At 38.9% G+C, this 27,358-nt stretch overlaps 2 long non-coding RNA genes across 2 annotated transcripts; both read left to right on the plus strand.

Annotated features, from left to right (window-relative positions):
- The first annotated feature begins 5,715 nt into the window (after positions 1-5,715).
- Positions 5,716-7,858, plus strand: LOC144200998 (uncharacterized). Its single transcript, XR_013327236.1, has 4 exons — positions 5,716-6,095; positions 6,178-6,267; positions 6,654-6,803; positions 7,788-7,858. It is a non-coding gene; the product is annotated as an uncharacterized LOC144200998 (long non-coding RNA).
- A 6,890-nt stretch (positions 7,859-14,748) lies between these two features.
- LOC144201058 (uncharacterized) lies at positions 14,749-21,894 on the plus strand. Its single transcript, XR_013327261.1, has 3 exons — positions 14,749-14,941; positions 17,777-17,879; positions 21,819-21,894. It is a non-coding gene; the product is annotated as an uncharacterized LOC144201058 (long non-coding RNA).
- The last annotated feature ends 5,464 nt before the right edge of the window (positions 21,895-27,358 follow it).

Raw genomic sequence — 27,358 nt, forward strand, 5'->3', positions numbered from 1 at the left:
TCCTCTCATGGCCTCTCCTGCCGGTTTAAAAACTCCTTTTGCCCTCTCATCCCAACAATTCTACCCACTTCTCTGTCTCTGCCTCTCATCTATCTTAATGCTTGCTTATATGAGTCATGCAGCGGGCACTGGCTGGGTTTGTTTGCCTGAATGCCCTCCAGGAATTGCTGCCAGGACTCAGAAAGCACTACTTTGTAAACCTGCTGGCTAAGGTTAGCTGAGCAGAGCTGCAGAAGATGTGCACAAAGGCAAGGAGAGATAATGGATGGGTGCATGCTTTTCTGTGAGTGTGTGTGTTTGAGTGATAAAATTGACATTTGAGGGAAGTTTTGACATCCTGGGTGAGTAGAAAGTCATTTTGTGAGAGGCACATTTCACCTCCCCATTTGTGCACATCACATTTTTGCTTGTCACAAGACTATAATGTTAAATTTTGGACTGCAAGGACCTGGCGTCCACTTGTGTGACATCATTTTTCTGAGAAACGACATTATTTAAATAGATAATTATTTGTTTTTACACCCATCAGGTCCCAATTTGCCTACATATTGAAGGGAAAAGAAAAATGCATGCCTTGCAAGAGTCTGGGTCTTAGGAAGTCAAAAGGCATGGCTGCCCCCTCCACAGGAAATATAAAAAAAACCATAGAACCGTGTTAATCTGTAAAGTAGGATTGTTTTAAGACAAAATGTAGCTGTGAAGGCACTTAAAGTGATTCTTAATCTTTTAAAACCATGCTGCACAAAACCCATGCTGTGGATTGCTAACTTTGCATGTCATCAGAAAAACATTATGTTGGATAATAAGCAACTTTATTGATCATTCAAATTCACAGGACTTAATGAGATTGGAGATCATGACACTTGTTGAATACAGCAGAGTTTATAAGCTTGAAGAAATATTTTTTTCCCAGAATTAGACCGGTCGTGTTTTTGTTGAAAGTCGTTTTCAAAGCTTTGTTTTATTTCTGAATTTGTGATGATTCATTTGACATTCAAAATCAGTTTTTGTTGGCTCTATCGGTAAGCGATATTGTTTTAATTCTGACTATGAACGTCATAGGCAGCGGAGTTTGCGTGGTCATTGTAAAAATAGAATTAAAACAATAACAACTTCATGTGTCTGATAAAATAAAAGTTCAAAAAGTAACATCTCAGACTAACAGTAATCTTTCATACTTTAAATGAAAGGAAACTGCTTACCAAGAGATCATTTTAGGTGAATTTCAAATGTATTTTATCTGACCCTGTGCCTCTCCTAATTAAATGATTCCATGTTTCCTATTTTCCCAGAAAAGAGAATAAGAAACCAAATAACATTAACATTATGTAAGCCTTCTTATTTGCACAGATTGTCAGATTGTTTCACTATTTGTCTGCTACACACATGAGTGCGCCATAATTGAAATATTACACCCATAGACCAACGTTTTATATTAAGAGACTAATGCCTGTATCACGATTTTTCCGTTTTTAAACATATTTCAAGTCTTTCCGTCTTGATCTTGTGTGCGGTTTAGTTTGGATCAAGAATAGAGAGTTTATTTTCCATGCAAATGACTGAAGTTCAAAGGTCAGTTCACAAATGTAAGAAATGGGTACATTTTGTTAATAGTTCATGTTGTTCTTTTGGCATAATATTTGATACTGTTGCACTAACAAAAGGCAGTTCCACTTGAAAATTATGTTCTGTTTCTAATGCAATGTACTATTAAATAATTTGGATAGTGTGTTTAAATAATCTGGGTGAACACAGTGCCCTGCCCGCCACCTCTCCTTGTTCATTCATGACGTCCCCGTTCACATAAACGACTTGAAACTTGTTAGAACCTTCTCAAACCTGTTAGCATTTCAATAGCACCACAATTAGATTACCAAACCCCGCCTAAAAAATGTGGAAATGAAAGGGTATAAACTTAACATTGCGGATCCAGAAAACAAGGGAGTACCTCCCACTTCTGGTATTTCAAAAATTCAAGAGCATCAATAGACATGTTCTTAAATCGATAAATAAATAGACTTAGTTTTTTTAAAGACTTCTATATATATATGAATGTTTTCTTGTTGTAACATGAGCATGCCTTCTTTCAGTCACATGATCAATAATGTCCATTTGAGCTGTGGATGCACAAAAACAAGGTCATTTCCTGAAAACATTCTTTTCAAATTCAGCTCTATAAAAGAAGCGACATTGTTTCTGTTTGTGTGGAGATTATTTTTCAGTCTGTAGCCATTCATATAATGATAACTATACTACCTGACATCATTCCATTTCACACTTTCCACATACACACACTTTCCAATAGTGAACTCTTAAACAGCTCAACATCAAATCACATCTACAATATAATATTGAAACTCTCTCCATAGCTGGAAGGAAATGACATTGCACTTGTGGTAATGGCAAACAAAGCTGATCTCATGCAGTTGTGGCCAATTCTAAAATTGTGAGCATTCCGCTATATTTCAAAAATATCTATTTCCTCCTCCCACGCCCCCCAATGAATGAATGTATACTTGCTCTTTGCTCACACACATCCATCATTCACAGATTACACTCATTTAAGTACACCAAGCCAGGTCAACATTGTTTCCACAATGCCCAGCTGTAACCAATGAACATTCCAGATACATTTTTTTCTTCTTTCCTCTATCATTTCAAATTTCAACTTTAAGCTTTTAAGAGAGGCAGCAGCCAAGTATGGTCAACCCAGTGTCATGAACTTTAAGTGACCTCCTAAAGCGACATAGAGATCGTGACCCTTAAAAGGCAGCCCGGGGCTGAGCTTTAGGCACCATTATACACCAGCATAAAAAGAAGACTTGGGGTCCAAGTGTGAAACTTTTGTTGCACTCGTTTAAGACCTGGCCAGCACTCTCCACTGACCATAAAATGTTTCATTTTAAAACTCCCCAATTATCCTGAGCACATCATTTTATGTTCTTATTTCACCCTGTGCTCATGTAATACTTCCTCCATGTGTAATAAAGGAAACCTTAGGAAATGGAGCACTTCGGCAACCAGTTGTTCTCTCCAGTCAGCTGTTTTAGTTGTTTTTTTTTTATAGACAAAGTATTGGGACACCAGGCTAATAAACAAAATCGCACACAAGCTCCAAGGTGCTATGTAATGTGGTCAGGGATGATTGGATTCAGAAACAATTTATCCCATAGGAAATAATGGAAATTAAATGCATCAGTTATGTCAAAAGTAAACTACACACAGGTAAGTTTTTAATGGGAAAGGTGTGGTGTTGATTTACTCAAAATACATCAGAGATACAGAATAAAAGCATATTATGACCCTCATTCTATTTAATTTCCTTTCAATTTACAAACCTTGTTTTTTATATAAAATAATTTTGTTGTTTGTTTTGTAAATCTCATCCAATGGAAAGCAAGCTAAGCTAAATGTAAAAGACATTTCTTTCATCCATAGCCTTACATGTTTGAACTTATCAAAGTACAATAAGATCAGATGACCTATTCACATGTTCCACGTGAAATGTTCTTTTTCTGAGTCGATACCGTATGAACCTTAACCTGTCTAATTTCTCTGTATGGCTCATCTCACTATCGCTTCTCTGTCCACTAGGCCTGATGACATTTCCTTTTTCGATAACGTGAGATAACATGAGTCAAGCAGGGCCAAGTGAAAAAACAGATTTGAGGAATACATCTACCAGGATGCAATAGGTAGAAAGATATTCATCAAATTCAAGTCATGTGTTTAGAGTGCTGGTCTCCATGGAATAAACCCATGATGAGGCTAAATTGTAAGCCTGAAGAATACATAAAACTGCAAAGTTGGAACCCTCGATCTCAGAAATGTAAGGCATACGAGCTAACTATTCATCTACCATTGATCCAAACATGACAGGTCGATTTAATGCCAAATAGCTTATTTTTTGTTTTTTTCTAACCACAGCAAATTTTCTCACTCCTCTTCTAGGGCCGTTTAGTTGCCCACTGGCAAATTTAAGTCAGACATGAAAACATTCTTGAGGGCAATGTGAGTTTTCAAACCATTCCAGATTTTTTTTGCCAAGTTTTTTCTTGGCATTTGAGGTCTCAATTGCTTTCAGATGATCATAAACACGTGCTTTCCATGTACCCCAGGGTTGTTTTATTAAACACTTGGGTTATCATTGGCAAACAAGAAAGTTAGACCTTGTATGGAGTTATAGAATTGAGTTGGTGTTTTTGGACTACAAATTTCTTAGCAACAATAATCATTGCCTATTCACCAATGATAAACGTTTTGTGAAAAATCTAGAATCGTGTAGTATTCTGGTAGTATTAAGCTTTGTTCACATTTACAGTTGAGGTGACTATTATAAATATTCACAAAAGTTCAGCAAAACTAACTTAAGTTATCTAATAAATAAGGATAAATAGTACATTCTTTGTAAGTCACCACATCTACATCCGTCAATTATAAGGCAGTGTTGAATTAAGCTTTCATATATCTCATTTGACAACTGTACTATGCTCTTTTTTCTGTCTTTCTAAACATCTTTAAAACATCCAGTTAGAGAGGCAGTTAATCTTGTTCTTTTTTTTGCCCCTCCCTTAGCCACAGCTGTCCGTTTCATGAGAATCTCGGCGTTTCCGCTCTCACCCATCAAAGCGTGTCGTGAGGTGTTTTAAAGGAGGCTTCCAATTAAGGAATTATATGGGAGTCTTTAACATAGGCACGCAGCGTTGTATGTTCAATTGGGAGCATGTGCGCCTCTCTGTACGTTCAAGTACTACGAGCCCCACAGACCGTGAGTGTGTGTGGAGTTCAAAAGGTTAATTGTGCCATATGGAGCGTGCGTGCATGCAGGCGCATGTATGCCAGTATGCATGCGAACCCAGCTTGTCTGTGGCGAGTTGAAAAGGTCAGTCGTGCTGCAGCGCTGTGGATCCTGACTCAATAATTGAGGCTTAACAAGCACATGTTAAAACATCATGATCCGCTCTCTTGCCGCCCCACTCGGTCTTCAGAGTGTTTGAAAAGTCCAAAGCTGCACTTTTAACTTGTTCATACAAAGGGATACTTTAGAATAAGTCGAAATGCACTTTGTGGACACAACAATGGGAACCCCTGAATATGTGAGGATTGTACAAGGAATATATTACTTCAATTTGGTTGGAGAGGTAGTTCTTTTCACATTAAGTATATTAGTGTCGTAACTTCACCATGTGCCAAAAACATACACACTCTAAATTGCCCCGAGCATGAATGGTTATCCATCACCTCGTGCCCTGCGATTGGCTGGCTATCGATTCAGGATGTCCCCTCCTGCCTGGTGCCCATAGTTGACTGGTTTGGAAATTACACGAATTAATACTATCCCAGCAATTTAGCTCAATTTCAGCACTTATTATAAAATATGGATACAATTTATAATAAAAAGGACAGAATTTTGATTCTAACAAATTATTGCTTTTTCACATGACAGTAACTCTTTATTCTCATGAGTGAATGTCTTCTTTCTACAAGCTCTTGCATAATACCATGTTTGTATAACACTCACTTACCACAGTGACAAGCAAAAATGTTAGGTAATATTTTTTAGACAAATTTATAAAGGGCTATTTCTTCTTGGGCCTGACTATTTTAACTGATTTAACTATTGCTGGACTAAAATTAAACATTGGTTAAAATTGACTTAATATTATATCTATATAACATATTATATATATAGAGAGAGAGACTTTTAAAAGTACATTTTATTGGATTTTCAATTGCATTATGTATCATTTTATTGTGGAATTCATTGAGTGGGGGCGTGTCCAACCAATCATTGGATGCGATGCAATCACGCTAAGCAGCCAATCACGACATTGACCGCACTTTCGCATGTGGCTAAAGCTAACTTAGTTACCACCAATGTAACACTTCGCTCCCCAAACCAGCGTTTAATATAACTGTCCATCGTTTAAGTTGAAATGATCATCGGAGTAGATGTGCAAATAGAAGAATAAGCGTTGAAACTCCGCAAAACTGATCTGCAAAACATGCAGCGATGGTAAAGTTGTGAGCGATGAGGAAAAACATGAAACTTTTGATGAAACCAGACTGCCTCAAGGACAGACGTGGAACAAAAGGTAAATCAGATTTGTGCACATTCTAGTGTCATTTATTACGATGCTTTATGTATGGATATTAATACTTAAATGTTTTGCCTAGATCAGTAATGGGTAGTAAAAATGCACCTGGTGATGATGACAGCGTCATACTGATGTGTGGCCATAGCGAGCATGTTGTCATTGTGCTCAGGTAGGTTGTTTTTATGCACAGATATATGAAAAAAATAGAGGGAATAATGATCACTAGTTAGCTCATTATGCAAAGAGAGGACAGGACAGCTTGCTCACTCATGAAAGAGGAAATGATTTCATGGGAAGAAGACACAATATATGTGACCAACCTTGTATCATATTCAATTGTGGTCATGTATCACTCCCAAGAAATGTTGGTATGCAGCATGTTGCCCTCTGTACTGAGAGCAGCTTCCATTATTCAGGGGAGATATGTTCTCCAAGATGTCAGTGGTAATGTGACACATTTTTTGCATTTCATTTGTGGCAAATGTACCAGAAGATGTACTTGTTGGTTTTTCAAGAAATGTTCTGACTTGGCCAATTTTTTCTTGTTTCTTTCAGTTGAGTCCCTCTAGAAGGCCTGCAGCCAATTTAATGGATGGGGAAAAAGATGGAGCCATTAAAATCTAAAGTATTCTACAGGAGAAGGCCAGGTGGACAAGTGGTTGGTGCGTCGGCCTCGCGGATCTGGTGTCGAGGGTTTGATCCCAGGTTAGTCCCCACTTTGTAAAATTTGCATATTCAGCAGGGATAGAAAGAAAAAGTGAGAAAAAAAGTCATTTTGAGTCTGAGAAATACCTTTTTGTGGATACATTATAATATTTTCGTAACAATACGACCTTGTCCCATTATTATTATTGCTTATTTTTAGTAAAAATGAAAATGATTTAACCTAAATCAGGAAGAATAATCATAATAATGACCTCTTCACTCAATGTGTCTTTATTCTCAATAATTTCAGTGTAACTATAATGTTTCCTCTCCAAATATATCAAAAGAAAATACATCAGTCAAAGGAAGTTTGCCAGAGGAAGATTGGGTACAAACTTGGGTGGAGGCGATGAGACATGCGTACGTGCAGTACAGTGTGTGAAGCTTGGACGTTAGAAGGCACTGAGAGAACAGGATGCACAACCCCTGAGGAATGTGTAGAGCTGTATTTGCCTCCACTCTCTTGCTTGTAGTTCGTGGTCGTTTCCTTCAGTTCACTCCTACTCTGCTGCCCCCCCCCCCCCTACCCACTCCTGTGGTACGAGACAGCGGTCACATAGTCAAGCAAAAAGCCGATCTGTAAACTGAGATAGGGCACAGAGAGAGAGAAAGAGAGTGAGGAGAGAGGGAGCTCCAAAGGGAGCATGTGCGATTTAGTGTATTATATAAAAAGGTCCGATTACCTTTGAAGGGAGAATACGCTATCCCATTATCACTCTATGCTATCAAGCCCTCTGTGACAACTAGAATTAGTCCACACTTGTCATACTTCATGTTACTGTTGCTGTAACATGAGTCACATACTGTACAGGTTTCATAAAGGAGCCAAATGCCTAAAGCATGAGTTGTCACCTTCAATATTTTTATGGTCACCTGAATTCTCAACAGTGTGACTGTGATGCAGCAGGGTTTCTTATGGTTATATTGTAAAAATAGAATTAAGTCATTTGAGCTTATATCTGTTCCTTGTACATTTTCTTGCAGATGTCATGTTGACCTGTAAGATGGCGTTTCTTGGCAGCCTGCCTTATGACACTCAAATATGAAAGCGAACGTAAGTATTAGTATTTTATATCACGTGTCAAAGTGGCGGTTCGGGGCCAAATTTGGGCCGCCGCATCATTTTGTGTGGCCCGGGAAAGTAAATCATGAGTGCCCGACTTTGTGTTTTAGGATCAAATTAAAATATCTATATTAAATTTCCTGATTTTCTCCTTTTAAAATCAATAATTGTAATCATTTTTTTCAGTTTTCAGTTCAAAAATCATTTTGTAAAATCTAAAAATATATATAAACAGCTAAAATAAGCATTGTTTTAGACCTATAAAAAAACTGTCATTTGCAGAGTAAATAAAGACAGGTGCAAGATTTAGCAACTTCATTTTATTTTTACATGATGACAATGCTCCCGTTATAATTTTTTTGCACTTGGAGAAATACACGGTGTGACATAGGGTGTAAGAATAGCATGAGGAAAAACAGTCAATCCAGTCGAGTTGAGAACCCTGTTGTTGGCCTTGGGCACCTTCCTTACCCATTATTTCAAGCACGTTCTTTTTCAACTCAACTTCCTGTGCTTCACTTTACACCCCAAACAGCTGCTCTCCATTCATTCTTATTATCCCAGAGAACAGAGCCTATAGGAGAACAGCCCAGTTTGTGCTTTGCAAGCATACAGCTTAGCCCAGCGTGGCTAACTAGCCACAGCAGGTCTGCATTCCAGCCTCATGCAGTCAGCTTGTAAACTCTTGTAGTATGCTTGGCAATTAGTGACTCACCTTTAAATCACTCCACCTCATCGTTTACCAGGTTGCATGGATCAATTCAATTTTTCATGCATGCATTCACAACAAAAAAGGGAACATTATAAAGTTTTGATTGTTAAATAACTATGGTTTTGCACCACTGCAGATCCTGGGCTTTGGATATTTAAATTGGAGGAAACCACTTCTAATTAGCTTTCTAGCAGGTTGCAATACTCCAACCAAAAGAAAAAAAACATTTCAGTGGCATTCACATACATTAAGACAATGAGGGCATAATTATTTAAAGTGAGAGTGGCAAACTCTCTAACTTATGAACAAATATTTTTCTTCAAGTTCCTAATTCACCCTTATTCATAACATTGAACATGTTGCATAAGAACCTCAAATTTCATGCCCTCATTCTGACCATATTTTGCCCAGCGCCTTTGCCTGTCATTAATGGAAGAATTTTTCTTAGTGAAAGATATATTAGGAAAATAAATCAGCAGTGAGAGACCGATTCCTTCATGCATTGCTCGGAGGGGCTGATGAAATGTAGGTCAACTCTCCCTTTTCACTTCACTCTCAAGAAGCCAATGACGCATTGTGGATCTTTTATTTATCTGCAGTCAATGTTTGTTGACATTAACGTTTCTCTCAAATCCTTGACAACTGGGCCTTAGGGGGACGTTGATCCCCAATCATCAGATATCGTTTTGGCAGTCAGTTTGTCCTGTCTAATTCAGCCGTGCTCAAGATGTTGCTTGATGGACTGCAAAAATTGTAATGAGAGAGGGAGTTGTTGCAAAATATTGTTGCTCTGAGCTAAATATCTTACACAAAAACACCTTAATCATGAGAAATGGCTCGAAAGAGCAAGCTGGAGAAACAGACTCATCATTTAAAGGGGAGTGGTTACCTATTCAGTTTAGAGCTGTTTATATTCCAAACTGCTGTGGAGGTCATTTTCATGACTCGATCTTCAACTTTTTCCTACTTATTCAGCAGATGATGTTTAGTGTCAAACAAAGGTGCTTACTGAGGCGTTGCTGTGTTTTTTTCTCTCCCCGCCATGTTTTGTCCTTTGTTTGTGACCTTTAGTGTTTGTGTTTTGATTCATTCATTTATTTTATTTTATTATGAGGAGTGCAACCTTTAAAAAAAGGAGTGTCGAGAATAAAGAACTATACATAGAACCAGAGTTGAAATAGTTGCCACAACCACGGCCAGGCACGTTGTACATAACCGCGAGGAACAGTGCTGCTGCTAGTGGTAATAGAAGTACTCTTTTGAGCTGGGTGAGCTACTACGTTGCATCACTTCAACTGAACATCGGCTACATTGTCAGCTTTCTTTGACTTTGTAGCATGTACAAAGCCTAGTACTCACAGTTTTAGGTAATACTTTGGTCACAAACTGTTCCATTTTTGCTGTACTGGCTCTTCCAGTGACCAAGCTGTCATCAAGCAAGCGTCCAAAACGTTCTGTATGTTTTCTGTTCTCTGCTTAGGTGATGTCTTTTCCTTCACGTGGCTCCATGGCCAATTTAGGGCTGTCCAGATTTATGTAACTCCTTTGCGTATCTAACTCAGATAGTCAGGATGACAACAATCCAGCTTGTTTACATTTCCGTTCAAAATAAACACGTCAAAGTCAAAGGAAGAAAAGATTCAGGAAAATATGGTCTTTTGTTTAACTAAAAACAGATGTAAACATCTATAATTAATTTAGGACAATTTAAAAGTTGTCTTATTTTCCTTTCTCAAGAAGTAGAAGCAAAATATCAATGGGAAAGTTTGTGTATCTATAGTACATACTGATAAAGCACACCAATGTACATATAATGTAAAATAAACAATGCATCTTGCAAGAATTCATGGCATATAACGAGCTACCGATCCATTCTGTATCACACCAAATTCACTCGATGTTCACAGTTTAAGGTCCAGCCAACTTTACAAACACACATTAGTTGCTTTCACTGCCAAAATGGAACTCAAAACTCCATGTCCTGAAATACTGGACAATTAATATAACACTTGGAGGAAAGACATGTACTTGCTATTTGGCTGAGTTTTTTTTTTTTAACTATTGCCATGTTAATTAGTTTTCCTTTTTCACTTTAAACCTTGCCAATGGCCTCTAACTTGAGGGATGTTATAAAAAAATTAAAAATAAATTAAATTGCACAGTGGAACTGATAGATCAGTTAAGATATACACATTTTATTTATCTTTAAAATGTGTTTATCATGGAGGTTATAATTTAAAACCCTAACTCCGCCAAAAGAAGACAAGAATGAGAGGCAAGAGAACACCATTCAATACATAATAAAAGACTAACTGGGAGGTGGGAACATAAGACAGATGTTAATGAATGCTGATAAACGGCAGAGTAAAGAAAAGACAAGAGTGAGTAGTAGAGGATATAATTTACTCCTTTGGTGCACTCCTCTACTTCAGTCGGGGTGGTCCATTGGCGAGATAACCTCAGCCAGACAGCCGTGGGTGATCGAGATCAGATTGAGATGACAGACTCAAGTGCTGCTTGCCCACACACGTATGCACACACAGCTTGAAAACGTTGTAATTGTGGAATTCTTGGTCACTATAAGATTTCATTATCATGGTTGCTTAGGTGAAAATTGTAATAGTATATCTGTTTCTTGCATTTTCTTTCTTACCAGATGTAATAAGGTACATATTGAAATAGATGGCACAAATCTCACTACAGGCTAGTCTGCGAGGTGTCGCGATCTTTAAAGCTGACCAAGCACCAACATCAGCATGTTTCCCTTTAAATTATTAGCCTGTGTACACTTAAGCATCATTCCATGAGGCAAAGTACCTTCTGGCTCTCTCCACTCTTTTTTTCAGTGGCTTGTTAGATGATCAGCAGAACTGACTGTGAAAAACAAGACTTCTTATTAAAAGTGTTTGAAAACAATTTGAATAGTGAAGAAAAATGATTTGATGTTGGAAGTAAAGGATTGGCCTATTCTCTGATTACTACGCTGTTCATCATGTCTTGTTATCTGTTCCTTAAATCCATTTTTCGCTATATCAGCGATTCATAGAGTGCTGACTGATATTCACAAGATAAGAGTAAATTGGTAGTCAACAGATATGTATTTTTCCTCATTTTTTTTAGTATTTGGTCAAAGTTTGTTTGTGTATGTGTGGTGGAGACCAGAGATCATTGTCTGTAGGCCCAGACGGCATCGACTCAGGTTCTCAGTGTGGCTTCACTAATCTGCCGTAATAATGTCTCACAGTAAGCTCACTCCCAGTCATGCACATTCAACATTCTCTCTCTCTCTCTTGCTCTCTCACCCTCTCTCTCTCTCATTGGGTGAGTGGCTGGCGTCCTAATTAATCATTCAACACCTCTAGAAAAAAAAAACACTTCTCAATTACACCTATACAAATTAAAGCTCTCTAAAACTTGTGATGTATGCATTAAGTTTTAATTTTCCTATTCAAACAGCCTCACCAAAATACTAGAGTCGTACATCCTAAATGTTAAACTATTATTGCCTTCCCAATATGCTTAGTCAATAATGTATTGTAGTTTTTCGGTGATGTACATCACTGCTTACGGACAATACCTATTGTCACTAACTTGAAATTCCCTGCTTATTAACTTTTTTTTATAACAGTCACATCTTTGCTATGAAAGCTTCAAGTATAATCTATGTGACCAGATGTTTAGGTATGGAGGCTAAAAATATAACACTCAATTAGATATGCTGACAGTAATTAGCTACCCGCATGTGCACTGAAAGAATATGTGCGTGAGACTCGCCAGGCAACGCAAACAGTATGAAGTGTCGGTCATTGTTGTGGTCTGCGCTCATTCATATTGCAGCAATATACAAGTGAACTCTGCTTAACCCCATGACAGCATTCATTTATTCAGAAGGCTGCATGGTCTCTCAGAACAAACCTGTTCCTTCCACTCTTTGGATGGTTTAACTTGACTGTCAGCCTGTGTGTGTGTGTGTGCGCATGTGTGTTCATGTGCGTGTGTGTGTTGCCTTCGTTTGTGTCAATGCCATTGAGCTCATTAAACTGTTAATATCACTCTTCCTTTAAACCAAACCTTCAAAAGATATTGCATGCTTACTGCTTGAACACACAAACACGGAGGCACGCTCTCTCACACACACAAAGCCTCATAAAGCTTTTTTGACTAAATGCGTGCCTGGCTGCTTGCTTTAACGCACACAAACACACTCGCACACACACACATACACGGCTGCAGTACAGCACACTTATTTAAACTGATGTGAGTGCTGTCACGACATCCGACTAGTCCTATTTGTTCCTCAGAACCCTTGGCGTGAGAGACCGGGGTCACCCCACTGGCTCTCATGCAAATCCATTCAGTGCGTGCACACACGCATGCATCCACGCACACACACTTAATAGTCCTGCAGATAAGCAAAATGACAGAAAGAAAGATAGGCAGGCAGGAGGCCAGCCATGGAGAGAGTCATGAAAACCTGTCAGCAGTCAGGCAAATCTAGCACGGACGAATCAAGTCAGACATAAAAAAACACATTTTCATAAAGGCGCCGATAAACAAAGCAGTCCACAAGTTCTGATAGTCTCATGTGGTAGCATGAGCCATCCAGACCAGCGTATAATATGACTGGAGTCGTCATGCAGGTTTGATTGAGACGTGCGCTCCATTACCATAATTGTCAGGGGGCTTATTGGCGGGTTGTGTAAATGTTCAGCCACTGAGAATGGGCCAAAGCCTAGCTGGCTCGAATAAGATATGCATGTCAGGAGGTAAGGTAGTGGAATAGTACTTCTTTTCTTCTCTAGTTTCACGTGTTTTCAAATAGTTTTGATGTTTATCGCTTCCATCAAATGTCAATGTTGTCTAGAAGATCTTGCGGTACTACTATAAAAGATATTTATTACAGCTAGGAAATAATATTTTGCCCCCTAAAGTAAGTTTTTCTAGGCATCTGAGCATAGCATAGCAATTAATTTGGGGAAACATAAACAAAAAAGAACTTTGGATTAAAAGAAACCATAACAAATTTTATAAACAGAAAGAGGGTACAATCTTGTATAAAAAGAAAATGTCAACCATAGCAGAACGTTAAACTGTAATAACTTTTTTTTGCCTGTATTTTTTAAAATTTTAATGAATAAATGAAGGAATTTATTGCCAAAAATGCACTTCAAACACTGAATCCATTAGATTGTTTCCCTTTTTACATGAGAACATTAATTTCATATCATAAACTAGTCTTCAAACTATTTTGGTTTAGCCTTGATAAGAATAAATTAGAAGTTATAAATTGTGGAACAACACGCAAAGATAAAACAAAAGCCCAACAAATCTGCTGAGTACCTAATCACTATGAAACAACATAAAACTGTCACAGACTATGACACAATGTTGTGTTTGGATCTCAGACTGTAAGGCATCTTCCTTAATAAATGTTTACAACAGTTCAGGAACCATACAGTGAGTGGGATTGCAGTCTTTCAAGGGAATGGACCCTACCAATCTCCCGCATGTATATTATAGTTTGGTGAGGTCAACCTGGGTGTTGGCCATCTGATTTGTTACACATATCCAAAGCCCAACCCAAATACAGTATGTCAAGCGTGAAGATATTAGTCATTTTTACCCCACCCCCTTCAGATTTGCCCCCTTCCCCTCATCATAAATCTATGCATCCATGCATCCTGTAGACACACAGACACTTTTCCCTGTCACCTCCTATTCCTCCACCCCCTAACACCCCTTGCCCCCCGCCTTGCGCGCACACACATAAGCATGCTTCATTATACACTTGGCCACATTGCGTGCCGGAAACAAACTCAATAAATGCCAAGCTTGCATTCCCTACAGGCTCTGTGCCCCTAAAACATGAGATGCACCTTACCAAATTAGTTTAATTTCACTAAACATTGTTAAATTTTTGTTGTCTTCAAGGGCAATATTACAATCAAATTGTAGAACTTTGAGTATCAGTACTTAAGTTTGAATAACAGCGTATTCAAAGAATGAAGAATATATACTTCTGAATATTAGTGAAAAAAAATTCTGTTGCAATGGACTTAAAAAAAAAACGTCATATTCCAAAGTGAATTCAAAGTCTATACATTTTTAATGCCTTAAAACGATGTTTAACGGCAGACTATGAACTCTGTGTTCCCTTGTCACCGGAGCATTTAAGGCAATTACATTGTCTCCAAAGGACCAAGAGAAACAAAGAGGATGAGAGTTTGATGTTTTTCCTGTTACCCTCATCTCCATGGCAGGGTGTGAGGTCTGATTGTTGTCTGCCTGACTGCAACATTTCGCCCCCTCTGTCACGTTCACCAGTCTCAACCTCTCGTGGGGGAAGATAAACAAGAGCGGAAGGTAGGCTAGACTCGAGTGGGTGTGTGCGCGCAACGTGCATCCCGGTCTACACCATTCATTGACGGCACCGTAAATAGCACGGCATGCAACACAAATGAAATCATTTCAGATCTCTCATTCTCTCCTCACTTGTTCTTCAGTTACAAATGGTGACATTAACCCAGATTTGGACACAAGTCTGGTTTGGTCAGCCACAAAGAATTGAGGTCATTGATATCACAGGAAAGGGGGAAAAAAAGATTTGAATCTGTCCAAGGACATTTGTAGTTAGTCTAATACCGTGAGATGATTGGCCCTCTAAAAGCCCCTGCAGGAATGTCTGGCCGTAATTCCACATTAGTTCTGAGACAATACATTAAATGCACGCGACCCAAACATTGCATGCAGTGTGAGCAACTCCTAAAAGCAGCGTCAGGACAGCTCAACTAATGGGATTTGAAGCTGTTTCTTAACAAAAATGCACTTCTAGTACATTAATGAGTGCACATTACCGCTGTATTATGTTATACATATTTCAACAAATATTGGTAAGAATCAACACTTTTTTTCATGTGACTGAAGAATTTTGTTTCCACACCTATAATGTCTATAATAAAAACAAGACATTAATTAAAAGTGAATGATTTGGAGCTCTAAAACTATAGATAATAATAGTCTTCAAATATTACTGTGATTGCTGTTCATAATCTCTACCAATTGACTAACTTGTATAGAACAGATGACACATTAATATTTTCTTTTAGATACATATTGTCAGTTTCAGGAATGACACATGTACAGCAAATATTGACATGCTATCTCGCCAATTATTAATTTCCATTAGTCGTATTACGAGTTAACTACTTAAGTGGCACAGCCTGCACATTAACTGCCCTACCCTATTCCTTCCTCATCTACTCCTATCAGTTAGCTGGTAGTATTCCCTTTCCTCAGTATTTCTCCCATGTTCATTATAAGTATGACTACTTTATAATTGTTTTTCTATTTATCTTTTATGTAGATTGATTCATGCTTCTTTGTGCAAGGACTTAGTTTTCTTTTTATAGTACAGTATGTCAATCATTTCACTATAGGCCACGTTTAGAAAAAAAATCAATTCCAAGATAAAGAAATCTATTTTTATCAACAGTACTGCAACACTTTTTGTCATGCCATAAAACCGATTAATGTGCATTCTGCAGTCTCCAAAATGCGTATGCCAACTGTATTTTGGCTCACACAGGTCATCATTGTGCTCCTACGCTAAATGGTGTGCCTTTGTATGTTTCCTGTCACGACGAAGGCACGCGCCCATGCAGAATAGATGATTTCATAAACAGCTTGCCATCTCTCACATTAGACTGATTAATAGTTCAATCAGGGCTAAAACGGAAAAATGTCACGAGGGGGGACAGTTGTCATGCAAAATCAGGCTTTTTATATCCGCGTCCATCTGAAGAGATAGGGCTGCTTAACACTGTCACAGAGCGTTACTAATTTATCTGTGCTTTGTGAGCTGCTGATTGAGAATCTCGCTCTACTGTTTAAATGCAGAGCCTGGAGACAGTAGGGGGTATTCATGCTATGAGTGTGCGTGAGCTTCAAGCCTACTCTTTGATTGGGCCGTCTCTGTGTGTGAGTGCAAAAGCACACACGTGGGTGTGCTTTTACACGATAAACTCTTTAATATCAAGTAAAACCTTCCCGTGTCTGCAAGACTTCTTAGTCTCGTTATTATCCTGCGTGTCCTCTCACTCTATTTCCCTCTGATGGCCTGAGAGGGCATTTCATGTCTGGCACACAGCCAGACACGGAGGACCATCTGATAGGAATGACCGCTGGCCCCAAGTTAGCCAGAGGTATTTAATGTGGGGTCAAGTGTTGGCGTGGCGTGACACTTTCCCTTTACTAATGGTGAGCTGATAGATAAATGCCCTGAAAGCGTGCATGGTCACATACCAGACAGAAGCTGGGTTTGGCTCGTATTTCTGCCCTTCTCACATGAATTCCTACATCCCCTGTCACGTTGCTAACTGATGTCCCATACCACCTTCAAACGATACATTGCGGGTATGTTCGTTTTCCACCAATCAAATGTTCACCAAAGTTCAGGCTGCTACTTATAAGAAGTAAACATAATGTATAGCCGATAGGCTTAATACTATAAGCTGGACCGATTAATCTATTGAACACTGTGTGCATCAAATAGGTTTAATATAGTGAACATCACGCTATGGGATTTACCCTTACATTAACCTCTAAGGATAAGAGCAATTAATCAGTTTACCACCCACCTTAATTCCTGAAAAGTTTACTTGATAGTTTGGGCTATTAAGGCAGATCACACGAAATGTTAAGACTCAACTCTTCATGTTTGCAAAATAATGAAAGCTGACAAAAACATTTCACAAGGGTATCATCATCATTGAAATCTTGCAAATATGTACAGGTAATTGAGAGAATTTAAAACTCAAGTGTTTTTTTTTAACCAGGTCTACAATGTCCTGTGTCTGTCTTGCTACTGCAACCAAGACATTTCCTGAATACAGGATGAAATAAAATTCTAATCTAATCCGAATTAAAAGCTATATATGGTCAAATCCTGGTGTCATGCAAGCCTAAAAAGTTCCACTGTACTTTGTCTTTGAAGTTTTATTAATAATTTTTCACATGGCTGTTGGGTTTTGAGACCAAGGCTGAGACATTATAAAAGACAGCTGACAAAGTGGAGGCAAAATAAAGAAGAAATAAAAGATGTTTGCCCTGGTCACAAGAACACCACAAGGATGGATTTTTCTCTCTCTGATGTGTTGACACAACAAGTCATATTTCTACTTCTTCTCTGCTTGTTTCCAGGACACAAGGAGAGCTGTGTGGAGGCGCAGTGGGAGACAAAGGAGATGACGCTCATGCTTCTTCCCGTTCTCAAATCCACCCACTACGCGATGAGATAAAAGAGGTAGGCAGTCATTCCATCATCAAGGTTTGAAAATAACGCTTTGCTGGTGGTCTTTTGTTTTAAGGGAGTACATCCAAACAAATATACTTGGCAGTGACAGACGTTACATACGTGGGTTTTAAGTACATTTTAATTTGAATTACATCTATTATAGTCATAGTAACTACCAACTATAGAAACATGTTAATGTGAAACGGAATCAACATGAACCTAGAGCCTATTATCGAATGTTTTTGCTTGTTTTGCTTTCTTATGCTGCCCAGATTCGCATAATAATAAATCAAGGCTGGCAGGTTTATGTGCAAATCTGTTTTAAGAAGAAAAAGGCAGGATGTACAGTAAAATGGCAATAATAGTGTGTTGCTTTATATCCTCGTCACTATCAGGTGGCATTGCCCTGCCGCCATATGATGCACCATATGTTATGAATATGAATTAGTAGCTCTGCTGTAAATGTCATATGCCTCAGACAGACAAAACAAGAGCCCACCAAGTATATATTATTCTGCCTAAAAGGAAATCATCTGACATCCATTAAATACAATAACACATGAATATAGTAAACATTGACACCAAAGTAAAGGCCTATAATCTCTAGCTGTGAATACATTCTGGAATAAAGAACAGTTAAAACAACACAATAGGTAAAGAAAGCGTTTTATGGGACGAGCCAGATTTGATGTCTTAGACTTATTTGCTAAATCAGATAAAAAACAACAGTGGGGATTGTTTGTGTGGGGACATTTGATCATCAGACTTGGATTTTAGAACCACAAGGTCATGGTTGAGGTTCTGGGCAGATGGCAAATTGCAATTACATTTTAGATTGATTTTAGCCTGCTTCCTGACTATCTAGGTGCCCTTGAGCAAGGCAACCAACCCAACCTACCCTGAGCTTAAGCGGATGCTTTTGCATCAGGGGAGGAATTTGATTTCCTTGATTATTAATGAGGGTGATTAAATAGTTTGGACGTCCAGTGATTGAACCTTGGAGAGAAAAAAAACGGCAAACTAAGAAAACCATAATGATTATATGCCTAGAAAATATACGATAGAAAGTAGTAAATGTCACATACTGTATATTTACAACAATGAGATATGGATTGGCCTTGTAAGCTATAAAATTGAATGGCTTAATGGCTCATATTTATATGCTCATAAAAGTGAGCTGTTTGCCCTACAACTTCCACTTTGAATTTCTTCTTTGTGCATTGTTTTCTGCCGGTGGGGACGGCGAACAATGCACTACAACATTCATTTTTTTTTTGGTGTCTGTACAAATCCCAGCCCCTCCTGCCCACATCCTCTCCTCACAGGGTCTTACACAAGCATCCAAACGCACCCACCTTCTGCTCCTCCATCCATTTGTACACTCCTCACTGTGCTAACAATGATGCAACTAAATGTTATTTATTGATTTTTGCGGAAGACAATTTTCTCTCCGCAGCGGTCTCCTTGTTTGGTCACAAGGGGACTGCAATCATCACGTAAAGCCCAAGAATACTAAAACGGGAGGAGTCTTGGGATGGTTGGGGCTGGTTTGGGGTTTGTGGAAGCAAAGGCCTAAAGATAGTGTGGTTAGGTGAAAAGAACATAAGCATAAGATGATATTCATAGCAAAATTACATTGTTTTAGTTTAAAATACTTCAGGTTGGCTATTCGTTTGTTGTTATGGTGAGACAAAGCTCAGTAACGTACGCCCACCTTCGCTAGATCGGGTATTCAAGGGGCCCGTTGACACTCATTGCACCGAGGCTCTTTTCACATTTGTTCCGCCACTGAGGGAAAGTATGGCCAAAGAACAGAAAACAACAGAGACTGTGAGTGTAAAGCTGTGGGCAGCGCCACATGTGCTAGTTAGTGTGGGAGGCAAAGAGGAGGTGATGCACTAACAGGCTCATTTAAATGCTGTTAATCCCAGTGTGCTGGGAGAACGCTGGCACCAAGGTTTAATGGTGGGCTGCTGAGACGGATACACTTGCATGCTCTCACACAGCCACATGTAACTAAAGTGTACTTCAAAGCAGTATTCAATGTTATTTTATAATGAGCCAACCAGGTGACATACTGCTATTTCTCCCACCATGTTTAGCAAAACTTTCCTTGGTAGTATTTCTGAACAGGACTACTATTATTAGATCAAGTGGGTCATATATTTGTGCCATCTAACCTGTGGAACTGAAAAGCTACATTATATCTAGTAGTGTTGACGTGTGGTTGTCAACGTACTTCTCGTTTAGTTGAATGACAGATGAAGGAATGGTATATGGAATTAGTTTGTACCGAGATCTTATAAGTTGAGCCCACCAGAGCAACGACAGATGATTTAATAACATGCAAAAGCTTATAAATGGCAACCAATGACAATGCTGTCCATACCCTTTAAATGCTGGCATAAAAACTTTGTGGCAATTAGTTTCTTTTAACACGTTAAGCTTATGAACTCACAAATATTTACTTTGTTTAAAACCATAAAAATGACCATAAAATATTGTACAATTTGAATTCTGGTAAGTTAAAAATGCCAAGTCACTATGACTACTACAACACTTTCAGGATGGTTCCATGTGGTGACGCCACAGCTGATCAAATTTGTCCAAGACGTGCAGTACTGTTGACGCAACAGATATATATATATATTTATATTTGTATTACTTATTCGTATTAGGTCATGCTAAAGTTATAAGTTCAATATTCTGTGGGAGTATGGAAGGAAGTGGTATTATTTCTCTTGGAGTATGAGTAGGTAGGACCTAGAATAGACTCCCACGGCAGCCTTCAGCAGTGATGTTCTCATCACCGAGATAGTCAGACGCAAGAATAGCTTCTTTTACACTGCTCGTCCGACCTGCGGTATTCTCTACATTCTCAGATAGAACCAGTATGACAGCATACTAATGTGATACAGGAACATGTGACCTTTCAAAGTTGATTCTGACTTCTAGGGTATTTGAACAATGTTATTTGTCACTTATTATTCTATAATGTGACTTCTTTAGGAATTTGTTGAAACGTGACACATTTTTTTCCCTCACAAATAGTAATAAGATAGCGGAAAGGAAAATATATATATTGAAATTTTATATGTTTACATCATTAAAGAAGAAAACCTACACAACAGCAGGGATTTACGGAGAGTTTGTTACGGGGTTGTAAGTGACTACAAGATTAAAGTCATACTATTAGTCTGGGATATGACACTTGAAATCACCTAATACTGTTTTCTACGTCACATTATAGTGAGTATTCAAGGTTGACATTTTCCCTGCTTGCTAGCATATGTTCGCAGTGCAATTGTAGATAAAAGATTAGTTGTTTTTAGTAGCAAAGCACACTGCCTGAGCACCTCTTGTTCTGCACAATGTGCTGAAAGTTGAAACTACCCCATTTTCGAGTCAAATGTTGCAGCCATAGACGATCTGAAACACAGTGTAACAGAACAAAACGTGCAATTCCAATAGAGAGGGAAGCACAGCAGGGTTTGGCAGGCTAGAAACAACAGGAGAGACAAGAAGGGTTTTATTACACTTACCTTTTTAATGCTGTGTACGCACTTGTGTGTGTGTGTGTGTGTGTGTGTGTGTGTGTGTGTGTGTGTGTGTGTGTGGCCACATAGACACAGTGTAACTGGATAAGACATTCATTTTAAGAGTGATTAGTGAGCATGTGGAGAGCAAAGAGGGAATAAAGTCCATCCCACTGTGGGCATAAATGTAGGTTTATCTGCTCTGAGATGCTTTGCTCTATTTCATCCCTACATCATTCCATAGCTTCTCCTTATCCTATCTCAACTGACAAAGAATAGACTAAACAGATTATGTTTGCCGAACGTTTTGCTTGCCAGTGCATTCAAAACATATAATCACTCACTCTTGTTTTTTGTCTTTGCTGTTTCTCAAATACATTCATTAAATTTTAACACCACTCTTCCTCCTCAGGGTCAGCGGGTGCTGGAGCCTATCCCAATTGATTTCACCACTGGTACTGGATCCACACTTTGAGAGTCTCCTGAGTAAGTACTTCCACTTGAAATGTTTGAGGTCTTTATTCATAAATCATAAATAAAAAAAAAATCAAGCCAAAAAGATACATATAACAAAACATATAGTCTTATTTACTAGTTTTAGAAATACAATAGAACTGTTGACAGAACAATAAATTATGCCATGTGCGAGACCCTTAAATACCCCTTTTGTAAAGTAATGTGGATTGGACTTTGACACTTATTACCAATGTACCCATTCGTGCTTGTCATTCTGTGACTATGCAATTTTACAGCAATATACTCATTCTTCTCTGAGTTTTCACAAACTCATAAATAACCATATTTTAAAGCCATGTTGGGCCATTCCACTATTCCATTTACATAGCAACTTCTGCCCACGTAAAACCAAGACATCCTGTGCAACTGCACATTGTACAAATACCATTTGCTACTGCGTATATGCAATAGTACTGTGTGTTCCTTAGAACAACACTTGGCACATAGTTACATCATTGGTCACATAGTTTGTTCAGTGAGTGTTTTTTCGCTGTAATCTTTCATTAGAGGTGAGTGTTTTTTGGCAGGGAAATCTAATAATTCAGGTTAAGGATACCTGGCAGGTCTACATTGAGGGTTTTACGAGGTTGCTCTCCTTCTCTACTCTTACTATAAATCCATTTTTAATGGGAAAATAGCAAAGTCTTCCCCATAGAGACACAAGTCCCAGTGAAATTCCTTTTTTTTGGTCACTCCTACTCCCTCACTTCTCGCCTCCTTCAATAATGGATGTCAGCCAGACACACTCCTCCTGTTTTTATGATCCACCTTTTCAGTAAAACCACCAAGGCCACTGGATAAGGGCGCCACATGTGCTGCCACTTTTTATTCCAGTGAGTGTGTACATATATTTACGAGAGCTTCGTTTTTCTGTTTCTACCTCTCCTATTTAGCTGTTCCTCCTACACGATTTGTGCCCATTGTTCTGAAATGTGGTGGAGAGGCAGGTCTTAAGAGGGCCGGTAGGGTTTTTTCATCAGGTGATTGCTGATTTGCAGTAATATCTGTGAGTACGCATAGGGATTATAATGCAATATTGGCACGGGTGTTGTCTGGAACCTCATAAAGTGACAATATTGCAATATAATCCACAGGTCATTCCACGGTCACTGATGCCTTTGTGAATCAGTTGATTTACCACATGCTGTGGACAGCATCCCATCAGATTTAATGTAAAAAGAATGAGTGTTTCAACACCCACGACATTGCTGTTTCTAACAAATATTAAATACATTAAGATTTAGTTGAGAGTGGCTGGCAACCAATTCAGAGTATACCCCCGCCTTCTTCCTATTGTCAGGCTCCGGCACACCTCCGAGAAGATCAGCGAAAGGTAAAATGAACTGAATTTATGTTTCTTCTCGACAGGAATAATAAATAGATCCATGCTAAAATTAAAATGCAAGGCCTCATCAAAATGTACGCAGTTCGAAACAATACAAGGATGGCAAGATTAGGACTGGTAAGCACATGGAGAAAACAATCACAGAGAGAACATTACAACCCCCCACATGAAGACCCCTGCATATAGGATTGGCAATGCTAACAATTATTTTATACACGTGAGAGAAAATCTGATTTATCTTTTAAATTCCGTTATATAGATTATCCATGACTAAGTCTAAAACTGCGCGTGACAGCCTTCGTTTCCAGTGTGTTCAAAAACTGTGGGCTGTTGTTTGCTATGCTTCGCTGGCTGCCATTTAGTCAAATATAATGATGTCCAAGTCCACCTGTTTGGAAATGAAGGTCACCAAAGCAGGACCACTTTAAAGAAGCGTATGGGCTCCTGCTCAAATTGGGCAGAGAAAGAGAACATGTAGAGACAAGCAGGCACGCACTGTTGAGCCAGTGTTACCTCCTCTGGCCTCTCTTGGCCGACTGTGCCATGCCATGCCGTGCCGATCCGTGTGTTGTGATGCGTGCTGTAGTGGGGCTAACGGAAGCACATGTGTTGTCTGTTAACTCTGATTAATGTAACAGACCCCCCTTTGCTCTGCCACTTTACTCCAACTGACTGCCCTGCTGTTCTACCTTTACCCCGCTTGTCTACAAACAGTGTGTGGCGCAAAATTGAAGTTCAACAGAGTCATTTCTTTATTTTATTGTAATTCCTTTTAAGGTTGGTTAAAGAAATTAAATTAATGAAATGGTTTACACAGCCAGAAAATCGGGGTAGGAACTATTGGAGATTTAGATGGCATTGGTTTCTCTAAGCGTAGGGTCAAATCTAATTGATGATTCGAATGAGTTGGTATGGCATCTTTCTTGTTGTTTGCTACTAGGAATTGTGGTATTCTTGCATCATAATTCCACTTAAAGTGTTTTAGAGGGTTGGCAGTTGAAGAGGCCCCTTACAACACCTCCTTTTCAAATATTATTGGGCAATGTAGATGAAAAAGGAAGAGAGTAGAGAACAGAAATTGTTTCTAAGGACTGTGGAAGGAGAATTCTATTGTTTGGCTCTGCTGGATGTGAGGTGGGAGGCTCTAAAAATGTTTTCTTTTTGCAAATGTTAGGGCTTGTCATAAATATATCTCTACAGAGCTGTGAAAAAAGCACTTTGAGAACATTTTCCATCAGTTGTCGGATGTGAATGTGGTTTCCACGGAACCCAAGAGACCGACTCAAACCCAGGTTAAGAACCACTGATCAATGAGAAATAATTACAAAAAAATATATCTGGATGAGATCAAGTTAATGTTTATCATACGTTTTTACGGTATGCTATTGATGGGATCAAACAGCCAGTGTTCTGTCTACTCATGTGCATCCTTGTTTGTTGTTGTGTGTGTTGTGTTGTGCCACGCGGTGCCAAGCTGTGCCCTGTCCTTTGTTAGTGTGTGATGTGATGCACATTCAAATGCTGATCAAGACAGCAAAAGGCAATTTCTTTCTCGCTTCTGCACTGCCCCAGTGAGGGATCGACAAAACTTTTGACTTACTGTAAATAGCATCTTATTATGAGGTGCATTAGGGCAACTGCATTATGCATTTGTTTTGATCGTTTCCTCTTGTAATTATTGTTTTATTTATGAAGTTGTTATTTGTCTTGTTTATATATATTTGATAAATGATGAATGTCTGTCTTGAGCATTTTATTGGAAAAGTAGTTTATAGTGATACAAAATAGGTTTGAGGCTATTAAACACAATCAGAATTGATACATAAGGCTCACTAGATTATAAAGTACACTATCAGATATCCTACTCTGTTTCTTGGCTTAATTCTTAAACGTACATTTTGTTGCTGCAGTCAAGGTGCTCTCCATTTAATTTTGTGACACTCATGCTTGTCATGTGATGTGTGTTGTGCTGTGGGGTCCTGATGAGTGGAATTTCAGTGTTGGCTCTCGCTACACTGAGCACCACAGGGGGTCTTTATCGTTGCAAAAATCAACAAAGCCACTGTCACGAAGTGCCATCTCGATCATAAGCACAGGCACACATACATGGGCATCTAAGAGTGCACATGCGCCCGGCCTTCTAAGCACACACCCACCACACCACGCAGATAAGCGAAAAGGACAAAGGAAAAAACTTAAGTGCTGCATAGGCGTGCACGCAAAGTGACCAAAAGTGTTCAGGTTTTAACACGCAAAGACAAGTGCACGGTGAGATAGTGAACAGGGTATACCTGATATGTTTTCAAATGCAGACAATGACTTAAAGGCAAAATGATTTAAGGAAATGAAACAGGGAAAAAAAACAAGAATTAGTCAGTTAACAAGGTAATCCCATTTTAATCGCTTGCGTGATCTACCGTGTCTGTGATTTTGCCGGCAGGGAGGAGAAGGATGGCGTGGTGGCTAAGCAGATAGAGTGGAAGCATTTGAAAGATTGAATTAGAGGGACCAATTGTTTGAAAGAGTATAAAAAAAAGGTTCAGGTATGATTTGAGGTTGTGTTGCAAGCTTTGTGTTTTTTTTCTCCCTCTTCTAAATCCACCACCCGTCGATAGATCACTTGATTAAAACTAATCCGAATGCCTCTAGTTCTCCAGGCACATTAAAAAAAGTGCCTTGATCTCTTCCATCACATATTCAAATAGATTTCATTGAGCACACAGTTGTGCTTCACTAGATTTGAGTCACTTTAGCTGTAGCACCCCTTCTCCTTTATTAAAACCCTTGGCCTTGTACTCATCTGAAAGGTCCAATAAATAGAGAAACAGAAGTCGTGTTTACTTACCAGACTAGGTGGTTTTAAGTAGGGGGGAAATATGTGACTAAAGACTTCTAACAATAACTTCTAAGTCTGCTCCATAAATTTATATTAGTATATATTTTTGACTTGATTATTGCACTGAGTGGTAATGAGGGAGAAAATCACACTCTTGGCATAAGAAAAAGCCAAAACCAACCAAATAAAGTCATGACTTGCCAACTAAAACATATTTTATTGTTATAATGTTGGAACTGCATTTTTATTTGGCCATGGATACAAAATTGTATTTATTAGATTCCATTAGAGTGCGTGTGCTTTGTTCTGTTGTGTGTGTGAGTGGCTCCACGCGTGTTTGGTCAGACCCTTTGGTCACGGAATGCATGTTTGGGTGTACTGTAGTTGGGTGGAGTTGAGTGGTGGGGGTGTTTTATGTGTATTCATGTGTGTGTCTGGTGTCTGAGCATATATGTGTTCATGACAGTGACCCACTTCTGGTGTTTTGATGAGCCAGATGGATCACGGCATCTGTAGGCGAGGAGGCGGAGGTGGACAACAGAGTCAGGAGGAAGTAGAGGAAAGAGAGAGAAATTTTCCAATACCACACGACAAAGCGGGATACAAAGGGGAGATGAATGATTACGTGCAGAGGGCTGTACCATTTTTCTTTCGTGTCTTCTCTAAGTTCACTACATGACACCATGAGCGCAGACTTTGCAGACAGATGCACACAGACAGTTAGGGAGTTAAAAAGGCATCATGTAAATTAATTATGTTTTTCATTCTGGCAAGATACCAACCTCTGACAGAAAGCACCCATTCCGTGTCCCCCCACCCACCTGCACCCCAAGTGCGCCACTCTATCCCCGCCTAAATGTCTCACTTCATGCGAGAGGTAATATAAGCATGTTTAATTGATGGAGCACGGAGGCATTGTGTTGATAACATGGATTCTGGAAGGCTTCCAAATGCATGGGCACGCACACCTGCACACACGCAGGCACAAACATACTGTACACACGTACATACATAGATACTATGTCACAATTATACGTACCTTAAGGCTGGATATGTGCTTTGACGTGTAGACTGTTTGCTCAATGATGAGCCTCTTTGTCGAAACTTAAAATTGTGTTTGCTAAGTATTGGCTTAGTTTCATAGAAGAAAATGGTTCAGACTTTCTTTGGTGAAATATGCAATTTAAAAAAAACATGTTAAATTTAGAAAATGCTAAGGTGCATTTGGCTAAGAGCTTTCAACATGTTTGTCCAT

This window comes from Stigmatopora nigra, chromosome 8 (assembly GCF_051989575.1).
Source record: "Stigmatopora nigra isolate UIUO_SnigA chromosome 8, RoL_Snig_1.1, whole genome shotgun sequence".
Lineage (NCBI taxonomy): Eukaryota > Metazoa > Chordata > Actinopteri > Syngnathiformes > Syngnathidae > Stigmatopora > Stigmatopora nigra.